The sequence below is a fragment of the Pelmatolapia mariae genome, linkage group LG18 (genome assembly GCF_036321145.2).
Source record: "Pelmatolapia mariae isolate MD_Pm_ZW linkage group LG18, Pm_UMD_F_2, whole genome shotgun sequence".
NCBI lineage: Eukaryota > Metazoa > Chordata > Actinopteri > Cichliformes > Cichlidae > Pelmatolapia > Pelmatolapia mariae.
In genome coordinates this window covers 9,458,680-9,478,776 of record NC_086243.1, presented here as the reverse complement: position 1 = coordinate 9,478,776, position 20,097 = coordinate 9,458,680, and positions in this window count along the sequence as shown.

The window sequence follows — 20,097 nt, the reverse complement described above, 5'->3', positions numbered from 1 at the left end:
AATCATTGTTCTCCTCTGAAGTTCACAGCTAATTGTTTCTCAGGAGAGGAGCCTGGCATCCTCTTCTGCTCCTGCTGTGGAAGCAGAGATGGTGTTGCATGCTGTGTTGTCAGACGTGCACAGCTTTATTAGGCAGGTTTACCCCAGTGCCATTTAACATTAAAGACATGGGTCATAGGGAATTTTCTAAAGTGACTTGCTAAAGAACTTTGAACTTAAATTGCATATTTACATACATACATACATCATGTCTTGTGCTTCCGTCTATATTTATATTAGTGCTGTCAGTAGATTAAAAAAAAAAAATTAACTAATTAATCTCACAATTTTCTGTCATTAATCGCGATTAATCGCAATTGATCGATAGCCTGGCTGCAATTACACTTTTCCAACTTTATATTTAAGCTTTTAACAGACATTTATGCAATATAATGAAGTAAATTGAGAATAAACACAAAGAATGTGTGTTTAAATTCAAAGAGAATTTGAATAGTTTTCTTCAATCTTTTAGCACAGGTTCTCTCCTGTGAAATACAACTTTTTAAAAAACCTATATACTAATAGGTAATCGGTATAATATATATTAGTGCTGTCAAACAATTACAAAATTAATCCACAGGCTTACTGTGGATTAATTTTGATTAATCACGATTAAATATCATTCATTTTTATTCTATATTAATCGCATTTCATTTTGCATGAGCAAACAGACTCGAGAAAAAAGGGAAAATATACGCACTTAACATGTTTATTGAACATCTTGCACATTCATGTTAACAAAAAACTCTGTAAACATTTATCCTCTCTCTCTGTCACTCTTGGGGAGGCACTTCAACTCCTTGAAACGAGGAACCAAAGCTATGTAAAGCGCGTGTTCTCAAAGACATTAACAGGTCTGCAGTTTGTTGCAATCCACTTGGCAATTGTGTCAGTCAATATTTCCGAGGTAGACTTGCTGAGTCCCCGATACTCCGTGAGTGGTTTGTCCCAGGCTGGGTGATGCATTAGCCAAAGTCCTAGCAGCATTCCCGACTATGCTTTGCGTCAATGTGATATTTTAAGCTGGAGGTGCTTTGGTGAAAAGAAAATTCCTTCTTGCACAATGTGCATAATATGTCGGTTGACTGTTCCGTCTTGTTATTTTTTTAATACTCAAATTTCCCATCGAGAGGGCCAATTAGCGTTTATCATCTTCCATATTGAGTTGATTGGTTCAGCTGCCCGTCACTACCAGATCAACTGCCCATTTGCGCATGTGCGAAGGTAACTCTGCTTGGACAAACTGCCCGAAATACATTGACAGAAGGTTTTCAGGGATTTTGAGTCATTCTGCACTCCAGATGCGTTAATAGCGTTAATTTTTTTTTAATCGCAGTGGCGGCTTAATCTGCATTAACACGTTAATTTTGACAACAATGATTTATATTTTATTACAATTGCTGCAATCTGTTTTAGTGACATTACATTGATGGTTATTTGTGTGGAGATATAACTGGATGGATAAATAGTTTGCAAACCCAGAATTGCTGTTTTTAAAAACATGTTTTTTCATTGTGACCAAGTAGTTTTATTGAAAGTGTGACTGTAGTGAGATTAATCTGAATGAGTTTATCTGCTGTGAGGGCCTCAGAGTGCATCACAAAGATGGTTTACGTCTTCGTTTTTATTTCACTGATTGTGGATTTCTATAGAAACAGGGACATTCTTTGTGACAGTGTTTAAGGTCACTCAGTAAATCAGGAGCATTGCTTGCCTAAGCACTGAATAGGACCAGAGAAATGACTGAAACTATAATGTACTAGACCAGGGGTCGGCAACCCTAGGCACGCGTGCGACCAATGCTGGACTGGCCATCGGGCATTTGCTCGGTGGCCCGGTGACTTTTTTTTTTTCCTTTGTAACGGTATAAACAATGAAAGGTGGTGGTTTGGCCAGATGCTGGTCGGTGTGTAAAAATAACTCAGTTGTTTGGTGGTGGCTATGGCGGAGCTTCCTCAGATTCAGTAAAATTAGCAAGTGGTGGAGGCCAGCAGGTGGATGAGAGAAAGGGGAGGCAGGAGGAGGAGAGACCCGAGGCAGCCGCCGGTCCGAGTGTTAAGTGAACTGAACTTCAGGTAAGAAGTTATGACCTGCAGTCTATCTGGGTCAGATATAAACCAAGTTTAGGTGGAGTTTATTTTCGTTATGCTGACTTTTTACAGTCAGTTACAATAACTCGTATTGCCTGCTAGCTAGCATGACGGAGTTTCTATACAGCTGGGTGGGTGCTTTGATGTTACTGATACCACAGTGAACTGTATTTTATTCATAAGGTTAGTTAGTAGAGTTTCCTGTAAAAAGACGGAATCGTCCCTCATTCAGAGAAAATATTACGCGTTTCGTATTGAGGTGAAAAGGAACACAGTTTGTCCCGGACTTCAACTACAATGAAAAAGACACAAAGCTGGATTTGTTCTGTCGTTACGCTGCACAGCTGCCTCTTCTTCTCTCATTCTCCCCCCCTCCATCTCATGTTGCTACTTCAATCATGAAACGATCAATGATCAGCTGATCGGCTTTTCTCTCTTGTTTATTTATCGCCCACTTTGCGCCAGAAAGAGGAAACCAGCGGATGTCGCGTTAAACAACAGCAGCACGTTTAAGCTTGATCAGCTGTTGTTAGAATTTATTTAATATTAATTTCTAGTATCAGCTGATGTTTGCTGGAGCCACAGCTGTAAAGCTGCTGGTCATGATGGTTTGTATATCTGGTGAGAAGGAAACATGAAGATGAAACCAGGAGATGTCCTTACTGAATCATCAGAGCTGAACAGGTGATGGAGAAACAGGTTTACCTTTTAGGTGACATGAATGAGTTGAAGGGAAGTTATGAACTGTTTCTGAGAGACAAATAACACCACGATCCTTTTCTAAGTAGCTGACAGCTGGTAACTGTGCAGGGGCGGGTCTAGCAAAGTTTTGCCAGGGGGCCAGGTGGGGCATTAACAGGGAAAGGGGGGCACAAAGAAATACTTTCTTATTCTCATTTAAAATCACTGGCTGTTTTATCTGACATAAAATGTATAGAAATCATACATATAACATCGAAGTAGCTGGAATCCACAGCTGTGCGTGTTCATGGAGCTTGCATTGTCACCTGCTGGACATCACTACCTGACAAATTTAACTGTCTTCAGAACATTGCAGAGGCCTTATTGACAGTGTTTGGCTCTACATATCTGTGTGAGCAGATTTTCTATCACATGAGTGTCCTCGGGTAGCCTCTGAATGCTGGACACTCGGAGAACTGTGTCTCTGAGTGGGAGACCAGAGATCATATTAACATGTGTATCTCTGTATTAACAAACATGCCATATTGGCCCAGTTTATTTTTCTTATCATTGTTGTGAGGAGACCATAAATAGCATTTTTATTTTCTGTATTTGCTGTTATGGAGTTCTTGTTATGGATAAAAAGTGTCTTTTTTTTGTTTCAAAATAGCTGATAACTATTTGCTGATAGCTGCCAACATCTGTGAACAAATATAATTCTATAAAGTGGTTCTATATAGTGTGTAACTGTTAGTATAGAGCGTTATTAAATTTATTGCTAATGCAATCATATGGCACACTGACTTCTGAGGAAATTTTAAATGGCACTCGCCATCAGAAAGGTTGCCTACCCCTGTACTAGACTATTTTGGTAAATGTAGCATTTCTGATGTGTTTCGGCCTTTCAGGCCATACTGCAGAATGAGCTTCTAAAAGTGTCCTTCCAGGGTCAAGATGATCTGCATTTAAATGTGGACAAGGAAAACATCTGAGGCGTGCACCTTTATCTGCTTTTCTGATGTCAGACTGTGCACCGTGTTGTTATTAGTTGGTTTTTTATGGGTCAACATTTCTAAATAGTTATATTCATAGCGCCACCTGTCGCTTTGGCATGCTCTTGACAGCAATTTTTTTTTTGAAGAATAAAATTCTCTGACCCACACTCACACAGCTCAGCTCAATGTCTTGTTTATTGCATCCAAAAATGAGGCTACGAGATGTTCACGGATCGAGCCCGAATCAGTGCTCAGCACATGGCTTATTTAGCAAATCACAAATGCGCAAACAGGAGCACAGATTACAAGTTTTACAGTTTTACCACTTTTGTCCTGCACTTCCACCATCTTGGATGGTTAAGTCAGGGTTAGCGGGGGTGCCTCAACTTTCCGATTTGGAAATCTGACTTGATGGGATGTTCTGGTGGAATAGGCTGACTTGGAAGTTGAGATTTCTGATTTTTGAGTATAAATGGTGTGAAGAATTAGTCATGCCCCTACAGCTACCTGTTAAAATTCCCAGCTTTGCAGCACAAATGTATGGAAGCTTGTTTACGCCACAGATTTTTCTCTTTTTTTCCATCCATAAGTCAGAATTACTTAAATTTATTAAGTACATTTTTGAGGTACAAACTTTAAGAATTAATTAAAAAATAAATTAAAAATTCAGTTGAGGATGCAAAGTTCTGCTTCACATAACTAAACGCCCCCTTCATATTGATATAGGGGATGCACTTGACTAATTCAAGTCACTGAATCACACTTCTTGGTCTGGCTAGTGCCTTCTGTTAGCATTTTAAAAGCATTAACATTTTCCTTTTTAATCAAACAGACCAACCAGTTCATCCATGTTAGTACTTTCTTACCATTCATTTTGTAAATATGTGTGTATGCACTGGACACATCTTGTTTATGGATTCATTATCCTGGCTCCTGCTTCTGTAAACTTGTGTAGACCCTGGGTGTCAAACGTTAGGCCTGGGGGCCAGAATCAGGCTGGTATGCTGGATGGCTCGGAAAAAATATGAAGGAGGGCATACATTTGGGACTTTTAACTGTATTTTTACATTTTTACAGCTTTTCTTGCTAATAACCTACATACACACACACACCCACCCACACCATTCATACTACACATAGTCAATGAATAGATAAACACCTCATTTACAGAAAACCTCTTGGTTTGTTTTGGGTTGTTTCTTTTTTGGCGGCGTGGGGAGGTCTTTTACTACTATAAAAATTTTGGCAAAAAATTGAATTTTTTTTTTTAAATCAACAAAAACTTTGACACTGAGTTTCACTCGTATTGCCTACAGTTGTCACAGTTGGCTGACACTTCTGTTTTCAGCTGTATTTTCCAAGATGCATTTACAGAAAAAGTGAACTAGCGCCAAAGAGAACTAAAGTGTCAGAAAAAAAAGCAGCAGTGTAGGTTTCAGTATCCTCAGGTGTGGTTTTAGTGCCTTATTTTAATCTTTGGAGGCTTATGGTTGTCTAAACTAGCCTTAATTTTTATTCATAAAGGGAAGTGAGAGCGTGTGCAGGTGCATGTCTGGTCTCTGTGCGCTCTCATTTCTATTAATTCCTTCTGCCAGCCCGCAATCACACCTGGGCTGGGTTTAGTTACTCATCCATCTGTGGACGAAGAGGATACAAGATCCCACACGCGTCAACGTGACTATATGGGTGTGACATTAGGAAATTCAGTTCAATTCAGTCCAATTTTATCTATATACTGCCAAAAAGCAAAGGCCCTCTGAATGAATAGATTGAGAGAAAGACGGGATAAAGACACACCTTGAACGAGAGCCAGACACCGGCTTCATGGACAGATGAAGTTGGGTGTCATCTGCATAGAAGTGAAAATATATGCTTTGCCTTCTAATTATACTGCCTAAGGAAGGCACGTATAATGTAAACAGCATTGGTCCTAGCATGGAACCCTGTGGAACTCCATAATTAACCTTAGTGTGTGAAGAGAACTCTCCATTTACATGAAGACTTTGGAGTCTGTTAGATTTAATTCAAGCCACTGCAGCGCAGTACCTTAAATAGCTACAGCATGCTCTAATCGTTGTAAGAAATTATTATGGTCAACAGTATCAAATGCTGCACTGAAGTCTAGCAGGACAAACACAGAGATAAGTCCACTGTCAGAGGACATAACAAGATCATTTGTAACCTTCACTACAGCTGTTTCTGTGCTGTGATGAGCTCTGTAACCTGACAGAAACTCTTCAAATTAGCCATTCCTCTGCAAATGATAAGTTACCAGTTTTACAGCTACTCTTTCAGGAATTTTGAGATAAAAGGTTGGAGATTGGCCTATAATTAGCTAAGTCAGCCTGGTCAAGTGATGGCCTACTGCCAGCTTGAAGGCCCGTGGTACATAGCCGATTAATAGAGATAGGTGGATTGTATTTAAGATTAATGAACAGAATATAGAAAGGTGTTTGGCGGTTAGACTCCAATGGCCCATCTCGGCAGAACGGAACCCCAGCTGTGAAAGGCATTAGAGCAGGACCCCCTGGAGCCTAGACGCTGGTGGTGGAGATGAAGGTAGCTTGAATGGAGCTTGAGTGATAAGAGGTGGAGATGGGGAGGAGGTTGGTTGCACAAAGGCGCCTGCGAAGGAGAATGACAGATGCGCAGTGAGATTTAGTACGCGACATTACTGCTTATTGGCCTGGAGAAGGGTGGGAGAAGGTGATTGGACTAGACCTGTCATGACACAAAGAGCTTGACAGCGTGGAAAAGTGGGAGTGATATAGCTTAGATTTAGCAGGCAACACCTGGGAGCGGACAGATGTGAGGCCATAGATCTTCCCAGCCTGTTGCCCTACGATGACAAAGGACTCCTTTCCACATGCTAACAGATCAATATGGTTGAGCACTGGTTTTACGCAGAGCTTTGAAGGGTTCATTCGCCAGGTGACTATCAGTGTGCCAGTGACAGTAATGTGGAGCAACTGGTCTCTTAGCTAGTTAATAGAGAAAGAACTTTTTTGTAGTGAAATTATACAGTCTTAAAAACAGTGTAACTTGTCCACTATCTAAGAATCCCATGCTGCTTTTTTGGTTTTCATTACTGTTGCTTCTTCCTCTTCGTAGTGAACACCCCATCCCCAATCCCCATTCACTTACAAACAACTGTATGAATAATTTTAGCTCATTGTATAGATCATATATTTATATACCAGTCAGTCTTCAGAGCCAACCATAGTCCTACAACAGCTCTCATAACTGTAATGAATGCCTTTAAGATCAAAAGTGACTCACAGAGAACTTTAATTTTAGCGTCTCTTGATCTCACGGCTGCCATCGACACTGTTGTTCATGACATTTTAATTCAAAGGCTTCATGTTTCAGTTGGCTTAGCAGTTCCTGTTAGCTGGTTTTCATTCTAATTAATGAAGAGTTGCTTTTATGTTTCAGTAGGTAGCTTTAAATGTGTCGTAACAAAGATTCTCTCTGGGGTTCCACAAAGGTTAGTCCTTGCTCCACTGCTGTTCAACCTACACGTGCTTCCGCTTGGTATCATCGACATGCACACGGCACAGGGCTGTTCATCTGTGTTTCCCCCGATGATCTTAGTTGTGTTAACGTACAGCTTAGCCTCTTGTTGTTGGTCAGATGAAATGTACCATTATTGTGAGGTGAAACTGAAAAATTTATTGCAAAGCAAAGCAAGTATTGTGAGGTAAGGCAAAAGTAGTGTTTAAAACATTTCTCTAATTTTTTTTTCTTTTTGGGGGGGAGGCTCAGTAACTCAGAAATCAGAGAGTGTGTTGAGCATCCTCCTTGTCTGTGCCCTAAGAATGATAAATAATGGCTAACCTACAATAATCACATTAACTGGCATCCACGGGAAAATAATGCACATTGCAGATAATGAAAACTATAAGAAAACCCACATAAGCAAAGCGAAGAATCTGGATTTTCACTTCAGCTCAAAATGTGTGCCAGAATCCAATAACATGCACACTGGAACTCTACATGACACCTGTCAAGTCCGGGAAATGGCTCTTTTCTGTTTTCCAGTCCCCCCGCTCCTTCAGGATGGCCTTGTTCGTTTTCTCACTGTAGAGACAGACGATCACAGGCGCTTCTTCTTCTTACATCTCTCTTTCATTTTCACCCTCTCTTATTTCTGCACTTTTCCTCTTTCTCTTGCACTCTCACGTCTCTCTTTCATTCGCCACGCTTCTGTCTTGACTCCTAGCTCTTTCCTCCGTCTTGCACTCCGTTGCTTCTGGTCTCTTTTTTGTTTTCTGAGCTTACTCTTTGTCTTTCAGGCCTTCCCCTCCTTCCTCGCAGCTGAGCTGCTGCTCTGGGATTATCCCAGATCATTTGACATCAAAATATCTTCTCCTCAGTGTTGCCCTGTGTTCCCCTCATCTAGACCATGTAATATTAAAGTCAGAGGGGACACCCTTGCTGCTTTCAGTGAGAGCTTGTTTGCAGCAGAGGAAAAGAGACCAGGAGCAGGAGTGAGGAAAGCGATGTCACCCACAGCAGAGCCAGCGAGATGAATGCACTTTGACTAAATCTTCCCTTTAGCCACTTATTATTATTCAGAGAGTCCAAACCCTGCTCTACTGCAGCTCTAAAAATGCATATAAAATATGAAGGATGCATTTGTCCACAGTCAACACACAATGCTTTTTAAGGCAAGGTTGAGACTGAGAACACGCCTTCCTGACTGATTATGCACATAGATTAGTGCTGTACAGCTGCCACAAAAGTCATTGATCAGTCATTGAATTTAATGCTTCTCCTTGACGGGTGGCCAACTGTTTTGGAACTAAATGAACCATAAACATTCACCTATCAAGAAAGCCGTAGGGGACTTTTACTGTGGGCCCCGCTGTTGTGCAGCCCGCCAATGAGGCTACATAGCAGCACATGTGCAATTAACACAGGACAGATGGTCCAAGTTCACATCAAATCAATGCCGAAGATGAAGTGAAGGGGAGGGAAGCCCGACTAGCCTCATGGGGCCCCCACGGCTTCACTGTCACTGATGCGTGGTTCAAATTGACATGTTTGATCAGGTGACTCCATGAGAGCGTGTTCACTTTGAAAGTAAAATGTTTGCCAGAGAATATTTACAGTACCCCTCTGTGTTTTGTAACACAGGTGGATCCGCTTTACGGAATCTGTCATTTCAGATTACTGTCATACATTATGCATGTGACGTGCCATTAGTAAAGACAGTTAGGGGCAGAGCAGAGCCAGGGGGGTCTTAATGAATTTTTCAGATTATGATGATAGGAGGATTTGCATTTGCGGTGGGCGACATTGCGTTTATTCTGGAAAATTGGCTGAGATTAAGGTTCATGGTTACGGTGTCCCTGGTACCTGCTTAATACTATTACAAAGAGCAGCGAATAACAGGCCGTGTGTTTTGTGTGTTCCTTGTATTTGGTTAAATGAATTAATCTCTGTAGTAATCCTGACCTTGTTATGTTAATTTCCATGTAATACAGTTTACCATTGATTAAATCCAAGGGTGACAGTGTTTGCCACACAGCACCGTTCACATTATGTTTGACCATATTATCAGGTTGTTGGTTATTGCATTTCACTTGTTATTTTCATGGTATTATATGATCATCATACATTTCAAGGTTAAACACACTGTTAAAAGCCATTTCAAATCTCATCTCAGTATTACATGAAATATGGTCAGCTGTCAGGAACACAGTTTTCTTAAGCTTGGTGATATTGAAATCTTTGAAAATGGGGTCTAGGAACCACTGCAAAATTTGACAATTCATATGGGAACAAAATTAAAGTGAAGCAGTAATTTGGTGTGGGTTATATGCACACCCCATAGTTGCAAAACTCATATTGTATCACATCCCAACGGTGAGATGATCTGAGTTTTGAGGAATGCTGCTTTATCTACCTGGAAGCAACCATCAGAAGATGGGGTGGTTGTAAAGGGATAGACATGGTCAGCAATAATACATTTAATCAAGGATCAGTTGGGGCTGAAAGTGTGCCGAGAAAATATTCCTCACTCCATTACACTACCACCAGTGGATCCATGCTTTCATGTAGGTTACAACAATTTAATTCTACCATCCAAATGTTACCAGATCAGACAACATTTTGTTGTCTGATCGTTGTAAACTATAGCCTCCGTTCCCTGTTCTTAGATGGCAGGAGTGACACCCACTGTGGTCTGCTGCTGCTGCTTCATCTGTTTTAAGGTTCAACTTGACACCCATGTGTGCTCTTCTGCAAACCTTGGCTGTAGCAGGTAATTATTTGAGTTATTATTGGCTTCCCATTTTTCTGAGATTTTGATCTGTGCTGACATGACACATCACACAGTTGCTCCAGGTTTGTTGGCAGATTTGTTGGCTCCTGTGCTATCACATCTCGACAGGTGCCCAAAGCAGGCTGGCCATTCTTCTCTGACCTCTGGCATCAACAAGGCACGTTCACCAAGAGAACTGCTGCTCACTGCATCATTTCTCTTGTTCAGACTATTCTCTATAAACCCTAAACATGGTTGTGTGGGGAAAAATCCCAGTAAATCAGCAGCTTCTGAAATGTTCAGACCTGGTTTATGGTTGAACAATGCTTATGATAGTACTTATAGGGAAAAGGAAAACAATCCTCATCACATTTTTAAATGTAAGATAAGAGGACAGTTGAATAGTGTATCATACATGATCTGCACCAATATAATACAAATAAAAATATAAAAAGGCAAGATAAAGCCACTATATAGCACTTTTCTACTCTGAGCACTCAAAGCCCTTTGCACAACTTGCCTCATTCACACAAGTACTTTTTCTATGCTCTTTCTACGTAAGTGCTTTCTATCTAACATGCATACGCATTCATACTATGATGAATGCATTGGAGAGCAACTTGGGATTAGTATTTTGCCCAAGGATATTGGGCATGCAGATAGGAGGGATCGAACCACTAACCTTTAGATTAGCAGATAACCTTTTCTACCACCTTATATCTACCACTAAAGCCTCTTTTCCATTAGTACCTACTCGGTTTGACTTGACTCGACTCTACTGGGTTTTGGTCATTTTCCATTACAACTGTGTACCACCAATGTACACATGGTATCTATACCGACTTGACCAAAAGTCCCAGGATGTCATTTGTATGCAACACAAATACAGCAGAACAATGGAGGACGCTGAGGCAATTGTATACCTGCTGCTTGGTGTATGGCTTTCTGTCAGACTCGGGGATCACGGTGTTGGTTTGCGTGTAGCCATTTCCCTGCTTGCAAGGTTTCAACAATGGCGGTTTTGATTTTTGTGAAGGAGTCACTCATGACTCATCGAGCGATGCCACTGACTGGCCAATCAGTGGCATGCAGGCTGACGTCACATTCTCAGATCGCTTGGAACCCTGGTGTACTAGGTACTCACCTAATTAAAACCCTAAAAACTGAGTCGAGCCAAGCCGAGTAGGTACTAGTGGGGAAAAGGGCTATAAGCATTTGTAAATAAATAAATATAATTCCAGTGTAATTTCAGACAAAATACATGGAAGTTCCATTTAATACAGGATAATTACACCCTTCCTCACATTTTATATTATAAAGTGTTACCACATTTGATAATTAGCACTAAGATACAGCTGAGGGTAGTTGAGATGTCACTGGTTTTGCATATATTTGTTTGGGTTAAGAGGTCAAAAGAATTTATTTAGAGAGCATGAATTTCCTTGCAGTGAAGTCAGTAATTGTTCAAATGACATCCCAAGAACCACACTGCCCGACTAAAATGTTAATATCTGATTTATTTGACACAACATAGATTTTATTTAGACATAATAAAGAGGAGGCACATTTTGTAAGTTGATTTATTATTATGCTTCTTTAAGTTCAGCGATTTATAACTGCAAATTAATTTAAAACCTAAACTAGGATGCTAAATATTTCAGACTGACTTTAAATTTCAGCCTCTGTCGGTCAAAGATTTGTTGATGATAATGATGTAGTTTTTTTGTTTTTTTTTTGCTTCAACTCTGAAAAAGACAGGTCATAAACTGTTTTCTCCATTTGCTGTGGTCTGTTAATATTGTACCAGAGGCTGTGGTTTAAACTCAAACAGTCTTCACCAAGCAGAACAGAATATTTATATTTCACGCTCTGGCTCTACAACATCAATGCAGAGCAGCCGTGATTATAACTGAAGTGTTGCGATAATGACCTTGCTTCGGGCACATAACAAAATATTAATTAGACTTTGCTGTGTTTATGAGTCAGCTGTGGTCGTTATGCAACCCAGGGAAGCAAAACAGCGAACAGTTTTTGATGTAAATTCAAACACAAATCCGCGCCTTGTCTTTGTGAGCGAAATGAAGCTGCAACAGAAACAGTGGCACTATTACCCAGAGCAACGATTTCTTGACACATATTCATCAATAATGAAGGCTATGCAATGAAAAATCAATACGGCATAAATAAAGTGGCAGTTTTAATAGAAAGCTTCTTGCACGATTTCCTTCAGCACCTGCAGAAGAAAAAGGAAGCTGTTTGCAGGGGAGGGGAGGCACAGCACAGATAGCATTATAAGCATCCTTGCTAATTAACTGCTTCTATTTCCCTAACCAAAGCCTGCAGTCTCTCTCCTTTGCTCTATCATTCCCTCCCGTCCTCTTGTTTGACAGCCCAGTCTGATTTGTATTCAGGTGGCTGCCTCTCCTGCTTGTGTGTGACTCTGCAGAGCAGGTGTCCATGGCTGTGGCTCAGACAATGATAGCCCACTGATAAGCTGCCTCACACAGGCTCAAAGACAGGCAGAGACCCTGTGTTTTCCTCTAACAAGACAGATATGCTTTCAACTGATATTTTGTTGAAGATTATAGAGATTATATACCTTTTGGGGGAACAAAAGCTAAGCCTAAATAAATGTATTAAGGCAGTTTCTGTTTCTATCTGTATAGTCTACAGGACTTTTTAATTCAAACCTGAGCTAAATTGACGCAAATGTCTCATTGCAGGCCTGCGTGGAATGGCTAGCAGCCTGTTAGCTTACCTTAGCTTATCCTAAAAAGGGTAAAACAGTTAGCCTGGCTCTGTCAGAAGGTAAGAGAAGTGCTTCTAAACAGAGATGCAAACTCTCATTTAGACTATGTGTGGATTTTTTTTACACTGTTTTCATTGCTGCTCAGCTTTACTGAAGAGTTTATAATGTTAATGATATTAATACTATTTAACCGTGTGACTACAGTCATCACAAAGTTGTACTTTTATTGATGTCACAAGCTGTAATAAATGTGAAGTTGTAGAAAAATATAAATGAGGCTAAGCTTAACAAGCATAATTGAGTGTTTTGCTATTTTTGGAGGAGCCTTAATCAACTGTTTGTAGACACGTGGTAGTACTTAAATGTACTTATGTATTCTTCTAAAACATAATTATTAATCAATAATTAATTTATATTAAACCCGTACTACTAAGATATGAGCAAGAAACATAGGCCTAGCATATAGCATATTCCTTTCTGAGCATATTAGTTTATCTATAGTTGCCTGTGAGTAATCGTATCACTATTAGCAGCTGTATCCAATTCCTTCTCCTGGTTTTGTGGTGTTTTGATTCATGACAATGTGTGTGCATCACAAAATGCACCTTCAAGCCCTCTGAAACCATGCATGGCCGGAGGTGCATTGTTATCTTTTAACGATTGTTCGACATATGGCAAGATCCCACAGGTCGAAGCCGTCTAGTATTCCCCAGGAGAACTCTTTTGTATGATGATATTGTGCTGCCTGACCCCAGCATCCGGCATGATACCACAACGATTATCTCCTGTAATCTTTAATAACATTCCAGGAAGGAAGGAAGGAGGAAGAGGGAGTGCAATAAACTGCATCTGCTGCTACAGGCCCTGGACAAGCAAAGCAAGAGAGAGAGGGGGGGAGAGAGAGATGTAGTGTGAAGCACTGACCTGCATAGTTTGGCCTCAGCTCAAGTTTAAACTACTTGCACACAGTAATGGAAATTTTGCCTAGAAGCTGGGCATCCAAATTCGTTTCTGTCCAGCAATTAAACTGGTACAAAAGTCATTTAGTGTTGCTAAATGTCATGTTTAAAAGTTCAGTTGGAGTTAATATTAAAGTCTTCTTTTAAAAATTGATTTGTAATAAACAAAGTAACTTTGTGACTTTGCTCACAGGAGCAATGTTTATGCTTAAGTTTCCTTAACAAATGGGGCCTAAGGGTATTTCACTCCCCGCTGAGCTGCAGCGTTAATGTCAGTGTGTGCATCTGGGTGTATAATTGAAAAATAAATACATATAAATTAAGGATGCCAAAGTAACAACATGGTAATGCGATGTAAATGGAAAGCGAAATAAAAGGAGCAAAAGACTGAAATACTAACAAACTGAGCCTAAATTACATCAGCCAACTATCTTTGGAGAAGTTTATTGATGAAACTGATTGAGAGAAGATGCTGAGCAGCTGATCTAACTGAGGCTTCTTGTTCAAAACGCAGACTATAGAGTAAATATTCTAAAGGGAACTAAATATAGTTTTCCATTAGTCATGTATCAAATGTCAGTGACTGGTATTGTGACGAGTGCCACTCAAGGGTTAAAGTGGGTGGGAATGATCCAGAACAGCGTTTCAGCACCTTCAGTTAATGAGCAATTAAATCAGATAGGCAAGTTAATGCATATGACTGTGGAATAAGTTCATTTTTCTTGTGCTGCAGCCTGGGATTGCTTCCAGTGACATCACGGACATACTTGCTCAGTAACAAGAAAATAATGACACCACATGAACCACTTACACCTTCATTACATCTGTATTTATGGTGCAGATTAAGTAAAGCTGTGGTCAGGGTACTTCAGGAGGAGAGGCGTACACTACGTTTGAGTCATTTAAAGGTTGCATGAAAACATTAGGCAGTTTAGCAAAGGTAAAACTACTTAGCTTGCGGTACTGTGTTGCATTATGTTACACTGATGCTAAGTGATCAATGTTAGGTTCCATCAAGGGTAGCAAGCATCCGTTTTAGGTGATGGTGCTGATCATATTCTCTCACTGAATTCCACCTTTTATACAAGCTTTATAATGTCTAGTGGTTGGAGCTCAGCCATGTCGGGTTTGAAACATCTGCCCGTATCTTGTTGAATTCAGCAGGCGAAAATTGAAGTAAGAGCATGAAGAAAATGAACTGGAGCTCACAAAATAAGATCCTATGTGAATTATATTTGTGTGTTTTTTGGGGGGGGGTTTTTGGGGGCGGGGGGGGGGGGGGGGGGGGGTTCCCCCACACTGCATCACTTTAACCAATCCTGACAAATCATTCATTTTGTATGAATCATGGAGGATTCATACAAAATTATTACCCAACCTTCCTTATCCCTGATACATTTCAGAGTGTTTTTGTAGGCCTCTACCTCACTGTTAAGACACACTCTCTCCACTTTTGTCAATTTTGTTTGTTCCTGATGTAGCAAAAAGCATTTCTTCCTGTAAAAACAACTGAACAGAGCAGTTGAGCAACTTTGTGAACACAGTTGATCACTTAGCAGCTAAAGAGCTAGATATTTCATCAGAATTTGGTGACGATCAAATCAAAAGTTGACAGAATAATAGAGCTAAAGTTGTATGTGGACATAATGACATTTTTTATTCATCATCTCAATTTTTTTATCTAACTTTTGCACTTGTATATGTGTGTGTAAACCCCCAGAGGACTTGGTAATAACAGCAGGCCTTGTGCACTGGCTATCAACCTGTGCAGTGGGGGGGAAAAGATGGTCCGACAATCAAGGACAAGCACTAAACTGACCGTATCAATCGTACATTTCGTGGAGGGGTACGAAGCTCAAGGTGGCATTTTCGGGTGATGGCGATGTTTGCCGCCTGTGATCATGGCTGAAGATTCATGGTGGCCGCGGATGCTCCATGTCTGCCTGAATCCAGGAAGGATATTTATGTTGACAGCGCTCCTTCTCCCACCAAGCCCAGGAGGAGGATCACACAACCCGTCACTCAGATTGATGTCTCCCCTGACGGCATAAGTTAAAAGGAAAAGGGGGAGAAGGTAATGAAGAGAGGATAGGGGGAGCTGAATGCTCCTAGGGTTAGAAATGGATGGATATGATCTCTTGCTGCTTCATCATCGGTATTCAATTCACTGCATTGACATTCACACATGTACACAAATTATATGTACTGGGAGTTGTACCCAGAGCAGCGTTATGTAGAGCAAAGCTGCTCTGTTTCACAGAGGATTTGTTGAATATGCCTTTGATGTGTTGCCTGTTGGTGAGAGGAGGAGAAAAAGCGTGTAAAAGGGAGATACTGTATCAAATAAAAAGGAAATAAAAAGACAAAATGAAATATCCTCCATGTGATCTTATTGTATATCGCCGTAATATTTATTTGGGATATAGCACTGCGTATCTAGCCACATCGTCTTTGAAATGGGATGTTTTGTGTGTGTGTGTGTGTGTGTGTGTGTGTGTGTTTTTTCCAGGTATGTTATTCAGCCATAGCCAAGAATGAATTTTTCAATCTCTGCATTCTTTGATATTAGAGGCGATTTGTTTTCGTATCATAGCCGCGCATTGTGCAACAGAGAATTTTCTTTGCACGGTGAGTGCCTCTACATAATGATGAGAGGAAACATAATCTAATTTCAACTTTCATTTACAGGACAGATTGTTCAAATAGAGTAATAACCATCTCCTCTGCCCCGCGCTGCCTCTGCTCCTCTCTCTCTCATCCTCGCCCTCGTTCTCTTGCTCTCTGCCTATTTCGGGCCCTATTCATTCCTTGAAGAATGCATTTGAAACCGTGCAAATGAGAACAAGTGAACAAATGAATGTTTCATGAATGTTTTCATGATGAGAAAATGCAAATGAGGATGGGTGAATGAATGAATGTTTAATGAACGCTTGTTTAATGAAAAGGACTTATTAACTAGAGTGCTGACTTAGCACTGTGCCACAGCCCCAACCAACCATGCATGAAAGGCTGATACATTTAGATGAATAAGCGCTGCCTATCAGTTGGACCTGATTGACAGGACAGAGACGTACTGAATAAGTGTTTAACTGTCACTTTCCCTTGCCCACCCCTATGTGTTTTAAACAGTGCTGCACAAATATACAATATGATGTGGTAAAACTGGGCTGTGCCAGTTGAGCTATATTTCTGGCTCAACTGGCACAACCCAGTTTTGGTTGAACCTTGGATATCGGCCCACACAGATACCCAGTTTACTTCCCTTATTAGTCCACGGCACAGGAAGAAGGTTCCTGGTTTCTTTGTGGAGCTTGTATGTTTTCCCTGTGCCAGTGTGGGTTTCCTCCCGGTCACAATCCAAAGGTATGTGTGTTAACTGATGTTTCTGTAATTGCGATGTGAGGTGGGTAAAGTGGTTCAAGTCAATAAAGCATACTAATGTCAGTTGTCTAGAGTGCGTTGGGGGGGTCAGTGCTGAGGTTAGGGTGGGTGTATATACAGGTATTTTTTTGCTCCTTTACACCACAGTGGATTCTAATCCGAACAATCAAGCTTTGATTGAAGTGTAGACTCCCAGCTTTAATTCAAAATGTTGCATTAACTGTTTAGAAATTACAGATCTTTGTTTACTCAGGACACATTTTTTGAAGCTCAAAGTTAAACAAATTTTTTAAATACAAGGATTGTATTCAATATGTCTCAACCCATTAATATCTACAAATACTGCATTCCCCCCTTTAAATGTTTGCCTTCAGTTTAGGACCCAGTAACTTAAAAGTGTGCTCTGTTGGGTTGAGACAGGGAGACTGATTTGGCCATTGAAGAATTTTGTGAAAGATTTATTTTGCCTTGAAGTGCTTGGATTGCACAGCTGAAAATGCATCTATTCAGACAGACGTTTGGATAATGGTTCTGTGTATTATGTTGTTTTTGTGTGATAGTTTCATTTAACTGTATTTTTAAAATCATTGTAAAGGACTTTGTAATGGTGTCCTGTCTTGAAAATTGCTATAGAAATAAATTAGACTTACTTACATTATCAGTTTGTACTATGAAGTCTGTACAGTCTGAACAGTCTTGCAGCTTTTGTCTGAATCTGATAAGAGAATATGGCCCTGTTAACTCCATAATTCATTCTGGTACTTCTATCAGCAGTCACATCATCAATAAACACTAAAGGCCTTGATTGTAGACAGACACCTAGCTCAAGAGTATTCTTGACTTGATGTTCAGAGGTTGTTTTTCTTAACCATGGAAATATTTCTTTCATCATCCACTTTGTGGACTTTGTGATGTCTTCTGCAGTCTTTGGGGACTGTTGCTGTTTCTGAGCTGGCTAGTGGATTCCTTCTATTTAACTTCTATTTAACTGGACTGTTAATTTGATCACTCAGGGGTTTTGCCATCAAGCAAAAATTGTGCCTTGGTCCAAAAAATTGTGGACGTAACTGCTCCTGTGAGTTCATTTCAAATCCATGTCAGCCTGTGTGTCTATGAAAGCTAGTGCAAAAGAAAATAAAATGTCAGGAATTACAAGGAAAGTGACCCAAATGAAGGATTTCGAAAATAGTCAAGAATAACCCCCCAAAAAAACAAAAACACCAAAAAAGATTGAGTTCCAGAATATGTCCACAGGCAAAGTCTAGATGACAGCAGGGTAGATAAACATCACAGTCTCAAAACTGAAGAAGAAGGTGATCAAGGAACGGCAGAACATAATCAAGGAAGAGGACAGACAGGAAGTCAGTTTCAGATAAGAAACAGGAAGTAGCTAACCGCAGAGGCAAAAATGCATAGTATACACCGGGGGTGTCGAACTCCAGGCCTCGAGGGCCGGTGTCCTGCAGGTTTTAGATCTCACCCTGGGTCAACACACCTGAATCAAATGATTAGTTCATTATCAGGCCTCTGGAGAACTTCAAGACATGTTGAGGAGGTAATGTAGCCATTTAAATCAGCTGTGTTGGATCAAGGACACATCTAAAACACTGGCACTTGAGGGCTGGAGTTGGTTACCCCTGCTCTAAGCCCTAATCAGAATACTAATGGAACTAAACAGGAAACACTCAACCAAGCAATTATGACAACAAAGCTCAAGAGCCTCAAAACAACTGACAGAAAATCTCCAAATTATCTGAAAACTCAACAAAAGCACAGAATCCACAGACCAAGACACCAAATTCTTGTTTGTACGTGATGAATGTATGCCGTTGTTTGTTTCCAAGTTTGTTTGTGCATTTGGCTCTATTTAAAAGTGTCTTTATGGGATCTCCCTGCTGCCACCATTATGCTGCCAACCAACCACCATGGCAAACCTGGAAGAAATGACTGTCCTGCAAATTGGAACTAAAAAGGTAAGACCACAAGATATTTGTGCAGCTTGGCTTTAATATTAAAATGAGCACCTGAGATGTTATATCAGTAGTACATTGCATTTTAATTCACAAACACATTGAATTTAATGTAACCTAGCACACACAAATGCCTATAAAATGAGAAACTTTCATTCAGACATTCTGATCTTGCTATTTGATAATTGAGTAATCTGTGTCTGGTGTTGATTTTAAAACAGGTTTTCTTTCCATTAAAAATAAAATGGCACTGAATTTTGCGTCATCGATGCTAATAGACTTTTTTGAGAAGGTTTTTAAGCTCAGAGCTTCTAATTTGTTTGAGGGGTGTTTTGTTGCTTTACACCAAAAACAAACAACGAAAAAAAAAACTAAATAAATTAAAAACCACCAGCCTAATACTGTTCAGGTTCTTGTAGTAACTCAGCACCAGACGCTGATCGTTTCAGTTCTGTGGTTTGCAGGGTGGGGCATAGTAGGCAGGGTATTTGCAAAGTACATAATAATTATAAGAAACACTTTTGGTTCAGATGACTGTCATGGTGTAAACAAACATGTTTACACCATGACAAAATGGTGAAGCAAACATCGCCATTATCAGTGTTGGGTGTTGTTAAAACAAATAATGCAACCAGTAGTTAAGTGTTTTATTTACTTTTGCAAATCTGCATGACCACAGTTCAATTTTTCTCATGTTTCTCATGCCAAAAAATAAATAAAATAAAAAAATCCCAGTGTCTTTACACTCCGCGTCACAAAGCCATTTACTAGTTGAAAGTATTGCACCTTTGTAGTAAATATGAACCCTACCCCTCATTAAATCCAAGTTGTAAAACATCCATGAAGAAACGCTAATGTCATTCATACTTTAGGTTTAATCTGTCTGATGATTCTTTCTGAATGTATTTACCTCCACCAAGGTGGTCGTGTTTTTGGTAGTATTTGGGTGCGTGCATTTCATTCTG